Source organism: Artemia franciscana, chromosome 15, assembly GCF_032884065.1.
Source record: "Artemia franciscana chromosome 15, ASM3288406v1, whole genome shotgun sequence".
NCBI lineage: Eukaryota > Metazoa > Arthropoda > Branchiopoda > Anostraca > Artemiidae > Artemia > Artemia franciscana.
Genome location: NC_088877.1, coordinates 30,606,091 through 30,617,656, shown reverse-complemented (window position 1 = coordinate 30,617,656; position 11,566 = coordinate 30,606,091). Strand labels below are relative to the sequence as shown.

Below are 11,566 nucleotides of genomic sequence, written 5' to 3'. Positions count from 1 at the left end.
GCTCTAAACCATAGTCCTTGACTGGTTTTTTTTTATAGAAAAAGAAATACCACATCTTTGCGCTAAATTAAACAATCAATCAATCATTTTATTAATACTAATTGCAAAATGATAAAATAAACCAATATTTCCAATATAATATTGAAGAAATCAATTGGTTGAAGCGATTCTTTCAGTTTTAAGTTTGATCAAACAGTTCGTGGGTAACGAACTGTAGTAAGGAGCGACCCGGCTCAATAGTAACCAAAACTCTAAAAAAATGGAATTTTGATACCAATAGCTATATCAAAAGAATCGCATTTTAATGCTGGTTTTAAATATATAGTTTCATCAAGTTTAGTCTTACCCATCAAAAGTTACGAGCCTGAGAAAATTTGCGTTATTTTAGAAAATAGGGGGAAACACCCCCTAAAAGTCATAGAATCTTAACGAAAATCACACCATCAGATTCAGCGTATCAGAGAACCCTAATGTAGAAGTTTCGAGCTCCTATCTACAAAAATGTGGAATTTTGCATTTTTTTGCCAGAAGGCAGATCACGGATGCGTGTTTATTTGTTTTTTTTTTTTTTTTTTGTTTTTTTTTTTTTTTTTTTTTTTTTTCCCAGGGGTGATCGTATCGACCCAGTTGTCCTAGAATGTTGCAAGAGGGCTCATTCTAACGGAAATGAAAAGTTCTAGTGCCCTTTTTAAGTGACCAAAAAAATTGGAGGGCACCTAGGCCCCCTCCCACGCTAATTATTTTCCCAAAGTCAACGGTTCAAAATTCTGAGATAGCCATTTTATTCAGCGTAGTCGAAAAACCTTATAACTATGTCTTTGGGGACGACTTACTCCCCCACAGTCCCCGTGGGAGGGGCAACAAGTTACAAACTTTGACCTGTGCTTACATATAGTAATGGTTATTGGGAAGTATACAGGCGTTTTCAGGAGGATTTTTTTTGGTTGGGGGGAGAGGTTGAGAAGAGGGGAGGGGGATATGCTGGGGGAACTTTCCATCGAGAATTTGTCGTGGGAAAAGAAAACTTCCATGAAGGGGAGAGCAGGATTTACTAGCATTATTTAAAAAAATAAAATAAAAAATAAATGTGAAAAAGCTTTTTCAGCTGGAAGTAAGGAACAGCAATAAAACTTAAAACAAACAGAAATTATTACCCATATAAGGGGCTCACCTCCTTATGATACCTAGGTCTTTACGCTAAAGTATTTTTAGTAATTTCAACTATTTATTCTACGGCTTTTGTGATTAAGGGGGTCATTCTTAATGAATTGGGATAAAATTTAAGCTTTAGTGTAAAGAGCGAGGGTACTGACGATGGGGCGATTCCCCTCATATATGTAATAAAAACATGAGAATACAAAAGTTCTTTACGTAAGCTAATTTATAAGCTACGTAAATCTTTTACCAATAAAAAGATTCGTAAAAAAATTAAAAGTTCTAGTTGCCTTTTTTAATTAACCAAAAAATCGGAGGGCAACTAGGCTTCGCCCCCGCTCTTTTTTTTCTCAAAATCATTCGATCAAAATTATGAGAAAGCCATTTAGCCCCCCCCCCCCCCCCAAAGAAAAAAAAAATATTCAAATTTCGTTTTGATTATTCCTCTGCGGAGAGCCAAAATCAAAACATGCATTGATTCAAAAACGTTCAGAAATTAAATACAAAAAAACAAGTTTTTTCAACCGAAAGTAAGGAGTGACATCAAAACTTAAAACGCACAGAAATTACTTCGTATATGAAAGAGGCTGCTTCCTCATCAACGCCCCGCTCTTTACGCTAAAGTTTGACTCTTTCTCTCAATTCTTCTTTCTAAAACAGTAAAAAAACTTTAGCGTAAAGAGCGGGGCGTTGATGAGGAAGCAGCCTCTTTCATATACGAAGTAATTTCTGTGCGTTTTAAGTTTTGATGTCACTCCTTACTTTCAGTTGAAAAAACTTGTTTTTTTGTATTTAACTTAAAGGAGTAGCTTTTTGCTCCGGAAGTGAGTTCAAAGCCGGAAAATCGGTCACTTCTAATTGGAATATTTGTGGAAATCTAAGAATATTCTAAAACGTACTCTTGAATATTCCTAAAAAGAGACCATTAAAACAGGGTGCTGTTAAAAAACTGGCATCAAACATGTATTATAGCATTAGTTAGCTCTACCAAATAGTAAAAAAGATGAGCAAATCATTTTTGGAAATATGAAGTAAGTCGGTAACTTGGTTGTAAGCCATCAGCCAGCAATGATGCATCTTCAAAGTTGACTGACGAAGCTGAAAACTTGAGCTGTGAGAGAGGGGAAGGGGTGTAATTATTACAGTACTAATTTTAGCATTATCAATAGCTGCAAAATTTTCTTTGTAATTTATATGAATTTGTTTTATTAATTTCTTTAAGCCTTTTTTTTTATTAACATTTTAAAAATTAGTTTCGGAATGGGTGATAGTAATACAGAAGAGCCCAATAAATTATATACAAGTGTTTTGGAGCAATAAGTATAAGAGTGTCCTTTGGAAGGGGTATATTTTAACATGTAATATGTATGATTTGTTATAGGCAACAAAAAAGAATTTTTAACATTTTGGTACATGGTCCCATGACCCTCTCCCCCTGCAAGCATACATACCTGATTTAAAACAAATCGCCTTGAGACAATCAATTACACCACAGAGACTAAATTAAAAGATTAGGTACACTTTAAATTAGCAAGGTCATCAGAATAGAAATACCTTTTTGCCCGTTTAGCCCATCTTAGCTGGCTGAGAACAAGGATTTTTCTTGTATTTCTCTTTAGGTCGTTTCAGGTTATGAAGTTTTTAGGACAATAAATTTTTGTCTATGTACCCACATTGAGCCAAATAAATGAATAAGCGAAGCTAATTAGTTAAATTTTACAAAGCTTTTCGTCTGAAAAAACTCAAACATTACAAATTTATTGATCCCCAAAGATGACAACTAACGATTATAAAATTAACAGGCAAGGCCGTATCCAAGGTGGAGGGGGTACGGTTTCAGTGCACTGTACTTGTAGTTCACAAAAGATTTTTTTTTACAAGGGGGAAACCCTTTCTTTCCCTTGGAAAACTGAAAATCACCAACTCCATCTAAACTTCGGTGATCTGACCACTTGTGTTATTTTGGACACAATAAATGTTAGAAAGTGTAAAGGAAGTGTCATAATATCAGGAATGAAACCTCCCGCTCAAAGCTGAAAAGCCTACTTAGACCTGCCGAGATTTTTTCACGCTAATCCAGGCCTTCCTAGCGAAGATGTGATTTTTACATGAAATACAACTACTTCTAACAACTCACTGAAGCACCAAGCCACTTGAGGCCAACCCAGGCACGAACGCTCTTCTCCCATCCCAATTTATTCAAAGCTTCCCTCTTTACATCCTCCCAGGTATTCCAAATTTCCTTTAAATCTTTCCTTACAATATCCTCCCATCCCAATCGGGTACGACCTGTTTTTCGTTTGGTGCTAGACGGTTGGCCGACAAGTACTTAAGACTTATTGACTTGAAATAATTTTAAACAAGAGCTAAGAGCTCATATGGCACTTGTGAGGAGGCAAAAAGAGCCAAGACCTCATATGGTATGAACTCTAACAAAATTCAAAGAATCAATAGATTGATTTAAAATGAAAATCCGAGGCTTAATGCCGGTTCTAAATATCAAAATTAATTAAGATCCGATCACCCACTTGTAAGTTATAAATACCCCTGAGTTATATTTTTTCATGAAAAGGGGCGGTTGAAGAAGTAAATTTGGCAAGGACTATGTTAGTTAAAGAACAAACGCGTCACACATGGGTCTATTTTTTGGAGAAATACCTCCATCATCCTTAATCAAGATTAAGGCAAAATGAAAAGACTACTTTAAAAAATAAGTATTTTGATGAAACTTGTATGAAGTTGATTTTTTTTTTAGCTAGATAGTGTTGCTTATTGCTCTCATTTTATCTTACCATTTCCTCTTTTGGTCACAGAGAAATTCTCTTAGACGTCAATTTTGAGGTTTTATTCATATAATATGGTATAGGAAAATATTATTATGTAATAAGGTATAGGATTTTTCATCTTCCAGAACTGGATGTTATTATTTCTTCTTCGACTTCTTATTTTTCCTATTTCTATTTCTTCTATTCCTTATTTCTATTGCCTATTTAAGAAATAAGGGTTATTCCTTAATTCAACAAGGAATCATGGGGCAGCAATTTTTTGGGATGGATAGTAGCTCTTTTTGCCCTATGCACCGGATTGGGTCAAAGGATCGTTAGGTTTTAAATGTTGGATCGATCAGGGAGTGGTGTCTTCTCTTGTTGCTTGAGTTTTTTTATTATTGCATAAACTTAATGAAGTGAATTCTTTTGTTTATTTGTTTTAAATTTTGTATTATTTAGCCCCCCTACTATGGGCCATGGAACCTATAGTGCTATTGTAAATATTTGTTGTAATAAAGAAAGGAAATGAACTGAATTACAAATATTATCTTTTGCACTTATTACAAAATTTAATATAAAGTAACAGTGAAATTTTGCTCTTAATAGATTTAAAATATTATTTTTTAAGGGGCACATTATAATATTATTTCATTTTGCTTTGTTGTCAAAGTTTGGTAGTTTGATAAAGTGGCTTTATCAACCAAAATATTTTCAGCTCTGTGAGAAAAGGGTAGAGCATAGTTGTCCACCCCCTTCCTATACTTTATATAATGAATTTTGCCCCACATAGGTTTTTGATAATAAATTTTACCTCCCCCCCCCTTCTATTTGCATGAATTGACACCCTAGCTACTCACAAAAGATTTTTGAATGTCTTATTACACCGAGTAAATAATTTAGAAATTTGGCTTGTTTTACTTAGACTTTCAAAACTTTTCACTTTCTTTCTTTTTTTAATACCTATTTTCAATTTTTTTCAAATTATATTCCTTAAAAACGACAATAAATGATTACTTGGGTAAAAGTCAGTTGGGAGCATCTAGATAAGTAAGCTTTGAATATCTATACACTCTAGCATATACAGCATCTGTGATAATGCAGATGAACAGAAACTTAACAGCTTAATACCAGCTTAACAGAAACAGAGATTTTGTACAATAGAAGGAAACCTCTTAAGAACCTTCTTTTTAATTAATGTTTTGACACACCTGTATCAAGTAAACACGGTATGTTTTGGAAACACTCAATTTTAAAAACAGCGTAAAATCGGTAAATCATTATTACCATTAATCATTATTAAATCATTATCATTAACCATTATAGTAAATCATTATTTAAATTTTTACCACTCTGTTTTCCGAACAGATGTCAATAAATAGCACAGTAAACATATATTCCTTTAACCATAGAAGAGGGCAAAAATGTGTCAAATTTGGGGAGACAGATCGTGAACCTAAGAGGCACAAAGGGGGCCAAGGGTCATCTTCTAAGGAAATAGCCGACCGATTTCACGACCTTAAGTCCTTAGCGGCATTGGGCTATAGAAAATATGGGTGTCCACCACCACGGACAGTATGATAATCAATAATGATAGGTAAAAGACATATAAAAGTAATTATACACTCCGTAGAGGTCAGAAGACTAACGGACAATATAGAAAAGATTTCGTTGGCATTATTGTAGCAAACCAAATCACCATGCGGCAATTTTTGGCATAGAATACATAAGGAAGGGCAATTAGAATACATAAGGAAAGGCAATTAGAATACATAAGGAAGGGCAATTAGAATACATAAGGAAGGGCCAGCATATAAAACGAGACACAAACTTAAGACTTAAAACGAACAGAAATTACTTCATATATGAAGGGTGATGCTTCCTCATCAACGCCCCGCTCTTTACGCTAAAGTTTTTTACTGTTTTAAAAAGTAGAGTTAAGAGAAAGAGTCAAACGTTAGCGCAAAGAGCGAGGTGTTGATGAGGAAGCAGCCCTATCATATACGAAGTAATTTCTGTTCGTTTTAAGTCTTAACGTCACTCCCTACTTTCCGTTAAAAATACTTGTTTTTTTAATTTAATTTTTGAAGGATTCAATTACAGTTTCAATGTCATTTGCTTCTTTTCTTTAATTGCTTCAAAATATTTTAGCGCACTTCCCCTTAATCTAACTGCTACACATTATCACTTAATCGTCAATTATTTCTGTTAAATCGTCAAAAATTCTCAATTTTTCGATGAATTTATCCACATCTCAAATTCTCGCGTATTCTGGTATAATTTTTGCAATGTCAAGTAGCGTTGTTTGTGAAGTCAATTTGACTTTTGGTAGATTAGTCATTTACGTTTTTATCTACAACTTTATTTAGTCTTTTCGACCCAGTTCTTCCGCAAGCCACCAGTTGTGGTAGATTTTGCTGTGTTACCGTAACTGTTGTTAACCTTGCCCTTGGAGGGGCTGTGAGTAGATCCTAAGGTGATAAAAATTTGGCTATTGTTTCCATAAGGACGGCCTGACCTATTATCTGAAGAGTCTCTACTGGGAATTGACGATAAGCTTAAATAATATTTCATAGAGAAGTTTGGTATAATGCAATTACTTTATTTAACTCAACACAAACGGCATAAGGAAAATGGCTATATATACGGCACTGGGACTAAACGTCCCACAGTGTAAAACAAATACAATTTTCCAGTTACAAAACAGAAAACTTCAAAACACTTACAAAATTCCAAGGTATTCCTAATTAAACGCAACAGAGGTCAGTCTGGTAATTTAAATAGAAACAATTGCTTGATCCCATAAAATGTGTCTTTTATACCATAGGTCAACCATTTCATTTCAGATTACATAGCCTACGTACATAAGCAATGAAGCGGTTATTTCTCAATTTCCTTTACAAACCTATACTTATAAGGATGTGGGCTTTTATCACAATAAAAAATGGTATTTCAAAATCTTGCATTTTGTATTCTGTGTCTTAATATTTTTGCTAAAATCAAATTCTGACTTAATTAGTCAGCTTTACAACACCATGTTCCTTTCTTCTCTTGTAATGTTTTTTCTTTTACTTTTCAAATATAAGAAGTTGTTTGAAATATCGAACGATTTTAAAAGTATACACATAGCATCTTCTTTTGAGTTCAAAATCTGCCACAACTTACCCTGGAAAGTCTAACTTAATAATCTGAGCCGTTTCTGAGATATTAATTGGTCACCCTTTTGACATTATTCATGATCAATGTTCGTTTTGTTTTATTTCAGTGTCCGTCTAAATGTTCCTTGAAAGCTTCAGCTTAATACCCTCTGCTCGCAATATAGCAACAGTTGCAGTATGAGTTGTTTAGGGTTGTTTCCCACCTTGTTCGAAATCAGGCAAATTTTCTAAGGGTTCAAGTAGGCATCCTTTCCATTTTTGTCGTCATTGACATTCTATGTGGTTGATTGAAATTGTATCTATAGTTACTAATTTATCTGTCTAAGGCTTGTAATTCGTTTTTTCTGTTAAAACTATATTTTTTGAACAACAAAATGAAACAGATCATAAGCATAAATGCGAGGACATCTTTGCAGTACTAAAAACGAAGGATGGTGAAAATTACCTTTTTTTTCTAGGTTGAATTATAGAGCTGAGAAGTAATTCCTAACGAACTCTGTGGAATCGAGATAATTTTTGATCCTGCTTTGCTAAATTTTTTTTCTAGTCTTTTATTGTCCAAACGCATGACTAACGACATTATATTTTTTGCTGCAGATCAAATAAACTCATACTTTTACTTAATTTGTTTTTTGTTCTATTTTGAAAATGGGCTGATTAATATTTATTTTCTCATAGGTTAATTTTTTTTTGTGTTAAATGTCTTGACGATGAAAAATTCTTACCCACTTTTTAATTATGTGGTTTCCGTTCCCTATATGATGAGTTCTTCTAGCTATTTGCTTGTTCTATAGCTCCCTTTTTAACATTTTGTGTCTTTTCTAAGCTTTTTAACCTGACTGGAATTCCTTAGCCTTTCCCTGTCTTAAATACAGATTATGCTGTACTTTTCTAGGGCTTCTCGGTTTCTTTTACCAGTTACTTAACTCAGTAAAGTTCTGTTTGCTGCCCAATACTTTGTTCTTGCCTAGCAAAAGACAATAAAATCTTTTTGACGACTTTATTGTCCTCCATTCTTGTTTAGTATCAACCAATGATCCTTTAGTGAGAACATCTTAGTAGAACTCAAAACGAAGGATGGCTAAAACAAACGCAGATTTTAATTTTGTCCTCTATATATAGGGTCAGTTTTAAGTTTTAGAGCTGTTCTTTTTTTTCTTTTTTATCACTTCTTTCCTTGTCTTTTATGTCCAATCGATTGACGTCCTTTTCCTTTTCTATGTTGAATTTTAGAGCTGAGCAGTAATTCATAACGAACTCTGTGGAAGACTGTTTGCTGTTGCCGTCTTTTTGTGTAATGGCGTTTATTTTTACATAAAAAGTCGTTGCAACATAACAGGCATCAAGTATTTATAAAATTCAAATAAAAATCAAGGGTTTTCAATCTTAAATTCATTAAATTATCCGTGAAATTCTTGGTTTTGCTCCTTTCTCTCCCCTTCTCAAATTTTAAAAGAAACAGAACTCTTTACATTTTGGAATAAATTATCTTTTTTGCTCTCCCCTCTCTAAAGGAATTTACTGCTCATCCAAACTCTTTTACTCCTTTATGACCTGTATGCTCCTTTTTATCCTTATATGGCCTGTATGTTCCTTTTGCTCCTTGTATGGCCTGTATGCTCCTTTTGTTCATTGTATGGCCTTCTTAAGCCAAGAATCCGCTTTTGGATTCAACAAACGGTAAAAATAAAGAATCCAGGACATTTTATTTTTCCTTTATTTTAATAATAATTGAAAAACTTGTTTAAGTAGAACTTTATAATATCGTTTCCATATAGCTTATCATATACTTACTACTTCACGTTCTTAGAGTTAGGTTTTATAGAAGAGACCCAGATAAAAAGATTGAATAAATTGGAACGACAATCTTGCTCATAATCCTAATCCTAGTATTCGTCATTGTTTTTTATCTTAGAAAAAGAAGTGTAGTATCTTTGCGCTCGTTAATCTATACAGCTGGATTAACAAAATAATAGTTATATAATAAATAAAATAGTTTAATACTTCAAATATAATTATAGTGCAGTTAATTGGCAAATCGATTCTTTCAGTTTGATTATTTACAGGAGTGCATTTATGCTCGTAATTCTTAAAATTGTGTCTTCTTTATGCTGAAAAGAAAGCATAATTTTAATTTGATTGATTTTCTCTTTTTGAAATAGCATCATATTTGTGTATACAGTGCTTTTGTGTTGGTGATAGAATCGGATAGACGGAGATGTGTTCAAAGCTGGAATACTTGTTGTTTCCTATAGAAGAATCTTAACTATGCTACAAAAGAACTCTACAGAGTTTTAATGAAAAACTAGGAGTGTCCTTCAAAGTACTATTAAATATTGCCGAAAATGATCATTGAAAGAAGATTTTTTTATAGATAGGTATATTATTCAAAAAAAATTACTCTACTTCTTGTCTAATTCTTTTTTCTTTTATGCTGTGATGATTGTTCTATTCTGAGATAATCTAAATGTAAATCCCTTCAATGTTTCCTCTTTCTATTTTTGTATGGAAAATAAATTTGTTGCCATCATATATTTTTTTTACAGTTATCCTACATTTTTGTTCACTATTATAACTTTTCTAACCTATTCAGTTTTGCATTAGTATTAAACCTCTTAAAGACCCAGTCATTTGCTAGATTCTTACTTCAAAGATTATGCTTCACTTTGAAAATTTCAGTGCTATCAAAAGAGGCCAAACCATAGCGTATAATGTTATCTTTATTATTTCCCGTGTTAAAAGTCCTTTGAACAGAATTCAGCATCGGGGAAATTATTAGTTTATCTTTATTGTCCGTTTCTTGCATAGCTGAGCTCATCGGTTATTATTGGCTGCATGGCATCATTTCTATTTCTTCTTTATACAAGTGTTTGGAGAAATAGGTTAGCTAGTCTTCAAGAGTAAAAAAGCTTCCACCTCCTGGATATAAACTTGGTGGCACGTCTTTTAAAACTGTTGTTTGCTTTTTTATGGCACTTGGTATTAACCAAGTGACATATAGCAGTCGCCAATTCTGTCGGTCTGTCGGTCTGTCTGTCGGTCCCGGTTTTGCTACTTTAGGCACTTCCAGGTAAGCTAGGACGATGAAATTTGGCAAGCGTATCAGGGACCGGACCAGATTAAATTAGAAATAGTCGTTTTCCCGATTTGACCATCTGGGGGGGAGTGGGGGCCCGGTTAAGTCGCAAAAAATAGAAAAAATGAAGTATTTTTAACTTATCAGTGGGTATTTGGATCTTAATGAAATTTGATGTTTGGAATGATATTGTGTCTTAGAGCTCTTATTTTAAATCCCGACCGGATCTGATGACATTGGGGGGAGTCGGAGGGGGAAAACCTAAAGTCCCGGTTTTGCTACTTTAGGCACTTCCAGGTAAGCTAGGACGATGAAATTTGGCAAGCGTATCAGGGACCGGACCAGATTAAATTAGAAATAGTCGTTTTCCCATTTTGACCATCTAGGGGGGGGAGTAGGGACCGGTTAATTCGGAAAAATAGAAAAAATGAAGTATTTTTAACTTATGAGCGGGTGATTGGATCTTAATGAAATTTGATGTTTGGAATGATATTATGTCTCAGAGCTCTTATTTTAAATCCAGACTGGGTCTGATGACATTGGGGGGAGTTGGAGGGGGGAAACCTAAAATCTTGGAAAACACTTAGAGTAGAGGGATCGGGATGAAACTTGATGGGAAAAATAAGCGCAAGTCCCAGATACATGATTGACATAATCGGAACTTATTTGTTCTCTTTGGGGTAGTTGGGGGGGGGGGAGTAAGTCTTAAAAATTAGAAAAATGAGGTATTTTCAACTTGCGAACGGGTGATCGGATCTCAATGAAATTTGATGTTTAGAAGGATATCGTGTCTTAGAGCTCTTATTTTAAATCCCGACCAGATCTTGTGATGGGGGCGGGGAGTTGGGAATAATGTGGGTGGGGAGACCTAAAATGATGGGAAACGCTTAGATTGGAGGGATTGGGATGAAACTTGGTTGGAAAAATAAGCAAAAGTCTTGCATACGTAATTTACATAATTGGAACGGATCCGCTCAATTGCGGGGGGGGGGGGGGGGGGGGGTAATTCTGAAAAATAAGAAAAATAACGTAATTTTAACTTACGAAGGAGTGATCGGATCTTCATGAAACTTCATATTTAGAAGGACCTCGTAACTCTGATATCTTATTTTAAATCTCAACCGGATCAAACGTAATTGGGGGGGGGGGGCAGTTGGGGGGACTGGAAATCTTAGAAAATACTTAAAGCGGTGAGACCAGGATGAAACTGGATGGGAAGAATAGAAACCTGTCTAAGATACGTGACTGACATAACTGGACCGGATCTGCTCTCTTTGGTGGAATTGGGAGGGGGGAGGTAATTTTGAAAATTGAGGTATTTGTAACTTACGAAAGGGTGACCAGATCTTAATGAAATTTGATATTTAGAAGGATCTTGTGCTATAAAGTTTAACTTTAGGTTCTGACCTTCT

General features: G+C 34.4%; 1 long non-coding RNA gene across 1 annotated transcript in view; it reads left to right on the top strand.

The window, feature by feature from the left end:
* The window catches only part of LOC136036330 (uncharacterized), a 350,999-nt gene that overhangs the window by 1,007 nt on the left and 338,426 nt on the right, over positions 1-11,566 (top strand). The window lies entirely within an intron of this gene.